Source organism: Cherax quadricarinatus, chromosome 38 (genome assembly GCF_038502225.1).
Source record: "Cherax quadricarinatus isolate ZL_2023a chromosome 38, ASM3850222v1, whole genome shotgun sequence".
NCBI classification, from domain to species: domain Eukaryota; kingdom Metazoa; phylum Arthropoda; class Malacostraca; order Decapoda; family Parastacidae; genus Cherax; species Cherax quadricarinatus.
In genome coordinates this window covers 4,737,467-4,742,501 of record NC_091329.1, presented here as the reverse complement: position 1 = coordinate 4,742,501, position 5,035 = coordinate 4,737,467, and positions in this window count along the sequence as shown.

Genomic DNA, 5,035 nt, shown 5'->3' with positions numbered 1-5,035 from the left:
TGGAATAGTTTTAAAAATGCAGTATTAGAATGTGGGGCAGAAGTTTGTGGTTATAGGAGGGTGGGGGCAGGAGGAAAGAGGAGTGATTGGTGGAATGATGAAGTAAAGGGTGTGATAAAAGAGAAAAAGGTAGCTTATGAGAGGTTTTTACAAAGCAGAAGTGTTATAAGAAGAGCAGAGTATATGGAGAGTAAAAGAAAGGTAAAGAGAGTGGTGAGAGAGTGCAAAAGGAGAGCAGATGATAGAGTGGGAGAGGCACTGTCAAGAAATTTTAATGAAAATAAGAAAAAATTTTGGAGTGAGTTAAACAAGTTAAGAAAGCCTAGGGAAAATATGGATTTGTCAGTTAAAAACAGAGTAGGGGAGTTAGTAGATGGGGAGATGGAGGTATTGGGTAGATGGCGAGAATATTTTGAGGAACTTTTAAATGTTAAGGAAGAAACAGAGGCAGTAATTTCATGCACTGGTCAGGGAGGTATACCATCTTTTAGGAGTGAAGAAGAGCAGAATGTAAGTGTGGGGGAGGTACGTGAGGCATTACGTAAAATGAAAGGGGGTAAAGCAGCTGGAACTGATGGGATCATGACAGAAATGTTAAAAGCAGGGGGGGATATAGTGTTGGAGTGGTTGGTACTTTTGTTTAATAAATGTATGAAAGAGGGGAAGGTACCTAGGGATTGGCAGAGAGCATGTATAGTCCCTTTATATAAAGGGAAAGGGGACAAAAGAGACTGTAAAAATTATAGAGGAATAAGCTTACTGAGTATACCAGGAAAAGTGTACGGTAGGGTTATAATTGAAAGAATTAGAGGTAAGACAGAATGTAGGATTGCGGATGAGCAAGGAGGTTTTAGAGTGGGTAGGGGATGTGTAGATCAGGTGTTTACATTGAAGCATATATGTGAACAGTATTTAGATAAAGATAGGGAAGTTTTTATTGCATTTATGGATTTAGAAAAGGCATATGATAGAGTGGATAGAGGAGCAATGTGGCAGATGTTGCAAGTATATGGAATAGGTGGTAAGTTATTAAATGCTGTAAAGAGTTTTTATGAGGATAGTGAGGCTCAGGTTAGGGTGTGTAGAAGAGAGGGAGACTACTTCCCGGTAAAAGTAGGTCTTAGACAGGGATGTGTAATGTCACCATGGTTGTTTAATATATTTATAGATGGGGTTGTAAAGGAAGTAAATGCTAGGGTGTTTGGGAGAGGGGTGGGATTAAATTATGGGGAATCAAATTCAAAATGGGAATTGACACAGTTACTTTTTGCTGATGATACTGTGCTTATGGGAGATTCTAAAGAAAAATTGCAAAGGTTAGTGGATGAGTTTGGGAATGTGTGTAAAGGTAGAAAGTTGAAAGTGAACATAGAAAAGAGTAAGGTGATGAGGGTGTCAAATGATTTAGATAAAGAAAAATTGGATATCAAATTGGGGAGGAGGAGTATGGAAGAAGTGAATGTTTTCAGATACTTGGGAGTTGACGTGTCGGCGGATGGATTTATGAAGGATGAGGTTAATCATAGAATTGATGAGGGAAAAAAGGTGAGTGGTGCGTTGAGGTATATGTGGAGTCAAAAAAACGTTATCTATGGAGGCAAAGAAGGGAATGTATGAAAGTATAGTAGTACCAACACTCTTATATGGGTGTGAAGCTTGGGTGGTAAATGCAGCAGCGAGGAGACGGTTGGAGGCAGCGGAGATGTCCTGTTTAAGGGCAATGTGTGGTGTAAATATTATGCAGAAAATTCGGAGTGTGGAAATTAGGAGAAGGTGTGGAGTTAATAAAAGTATTAGTCAGAGGGCAGAAGAGGGGTTGTTGAGGTGGTTTGGTCATTTAGAGAGAATGGATCACAGTAGAATGACATGGAAAGCATATAAATCTATAGGGGAAGGAAGGCGGGGTAGGGGTCGTCCTCGAAAGGGTTGGAGAGAGGGGGTAAAGGAGGTCTTGTGGGTAAGGGGCTTGGACTTCCAGCAAGCGTGCGTGAGCGTGTTAGATAGGAGTGAATGGAGACGAATGGTACTTGGGACCTGACGATCTGTTGGAGTGTGAGCAGGGTAATATTTAGTGAAGGGATTCAGGGAAACCGGTTATTTTCATATAGTCGGACTTGAGTCCTGGAAATGGGAAGTACAATGCCTGCACTTTAAAGGAGGGGTTTGGGATATTGGCAGTTTGGAGGGATATGTTGTGTATCTTTATGTTTATGCTTCTAGACTGTTGTATTCTGAGCACCTCTGCAAAAACAGTGATAATGTGCGAGTGTGGTGAAAGTGTTGAATGATGATGAAAGTATTTTCTTTTTGGGGATTTTCTTTCTTTTTTGGGTCACCCTGCCTCGGTGGGAGACGGCCGACTTGTTGAAAAAAAAAAAAAAAAAAAAAAAAATATGTATATATATATATATATATATATGTATGTATATATATGTATATATATATATGTATATATATATATGTATATATATATATGTATATATGTATATATATATATGTATATTCTATATATATATGTATATATGTATATATATATATATATATATATATTCTATATGTATATATATATATATATATATATATATATATATATATATATATATATATATATATATATATATATATATATATATATATATATATATATATATATATTGGGAAGTACAATGCCTGCACTTTAAAGGAGGGGTTTGGGATATTGGCAGTTTGGAGGGGTATGTTGTGTATCTTTATACGTATATGCTTCTAAACTGTTGTATTCTGAGCACCTCTGCAAAAGCAGTGATAATGTGTGAGTGTGGTGAAAGTGTTGAATGATGATGAAAGTATTTTCTTTTTGGGGATTTTCTTTCTTTTTTGGGTCACCCTGCCTCGGTGGGAGACGGCCGACTTGTTGAAAAAAAAAAAAAAAAAAAAAAAAAAAAAAATATATATATATATATATATATATATATTTTATTTTTTTTCAACAAGTCGGCCGTCTCCCACCAAGGCAGTTATATTAATTCTACGTAACATGTAAAACCAAACCACAACCCACGTTCCCCCATCCCAATAAAATAAGTCAGAATTTTATAAACTGTCCTCTACAATCATGCAGACTAAACTCAAAGGAAAAAAATTACAAATAAATGACATATGTATACTCATAATAAAGGTAAATATTCAACTGCATATTTTGTATCAAATGGCATCCCTTGAATATAACAAATATATACTAGTGTATATGAAGTAAGCAGACAACAAACTAATTTTAAGATGCCCAAATCTTTGCAATGAGAAGAAGTACTCAGTCTCAGACTGATGGTTTTCATATAGATGACATTCAGTGTTGCATCACCACATAGCAATCTGCAATAATTGATCACTTCCTCCACATTGCACTCAATTTATACAGGTACATTTGGTAAACTCCAAGAGGAAGTGGCAAACAATTCTTCCTCCATAAGCCATGAATGTCATGAGAGGCAACTAAATTTCCCGAAGAAAGGGGCTAGTAACCCCTCTCCTGTATAAATATACCAAATGTAAGAAGAAAACTTTCATTTTGTTTCTCAGGTCACCCTGCCTCGGTGGGAGATGGCCAGTGCATTAAAAAAAAAAAAAAAAAAGTGACAATTTAGTTTTTGTTACATCTCCTCCCTACCTTTTGATAATTAATTTTCCTGTTTCAAAATACTTTCTCCTATTCCGGATACATCAAGACCAGCTCTTTTAATGACAGAATTCTGGTAAGAATGAGAACTAGGAATACACATATAGAAAACGATGTATAAAAATTAAAAAAAATAAGTGCACTTCCTATGTTCATTAGTAACACAAAGGACAGGAAGCATCGTATGTCATTTAAACATTTTGGAGCTAGACGCTTCATTATAAAACTATGTAAAGCAAGGTATAACTACATATTAAATAAACTGCTGAAGTGGTCCTTGTAGCCTCCCTCCACAACAAAATGTACTCTTTACTTTTTTCAGTAAACTTTCTTCATATTCCATTTGTCTCCATCTTTATTTTCATGATAACTGAATGATAGTAAAGATCCAACTACTCTTAGAGTCATCACCATTATCTATTTTGTCCTTATTTCTCTAGCACAAGGAACATGTCTATTATTATAATTTCAAGCAGATATATTGAAGTAGAATACTGGAATTTGATAAATATCAGATAAAATTCAGTGTTCAAACTTTGTCACTTGTGACTAAAATATGAAGGTTGATTGTGGTATCAAGCAGCTAGGTGGGTCAACAAGAGGTACTGCTGCCCTTCACCCTGCATCACATCATTATTTAAACCAACATACTCAGAGCACACAAATTAAAGAGATTCCTTTGGGATTAAGCAACACTTCAGAATGTAAGTGGTTCAACTGTAGTAACTGCTTCATCAGCATGACAGCCTAACTAACATGTTCAATATTTTTACTTGTTTTGATTAGTGCTTCATAGTCATTAACACCTGAAAACAAATGAAATGCTTACCAGAAGAGTCCACGAGATGCCATTCCCTAAAAGAAGGAAAATTCCAAGAACAAGAAGTCAGATACTAAACAGTGACAGCCACACATTTAACAGCTGAACAACCATGTGAAAATTTTCTGTGGGAAAATTCTTCATTAGGAAACAATGTTATTATAAAAATATTTTATATACAAATGCTAAAGCATTAGCAGACTGTCATTAGAATCTTTATTACAATCTTGATTAATCTGAAAAGAAAATCAATATGAATATAATGAAATACAATCCAATACCATTAAATGTCTTATGAAAATAAGATTGTGTTATTTGAAAGGATCAATTAACTGCAGAAACTCACCATGCACATTTCTGGACTGCACCTTATCAGTACACTGGTATGTAAATTTGACCAGTTATACCATTTTATCCTGTCAAAAAAGGGGCATTAGTAAGAACAAAGTAAATTATACATCTCTACGATCAGCATAACCAATCTCTTTTATCAAAGAAGTAAACCACCGGAAAACCTGGAATTAAACATGCCAAACCGAGTGTGATTTTGCATACAAAGT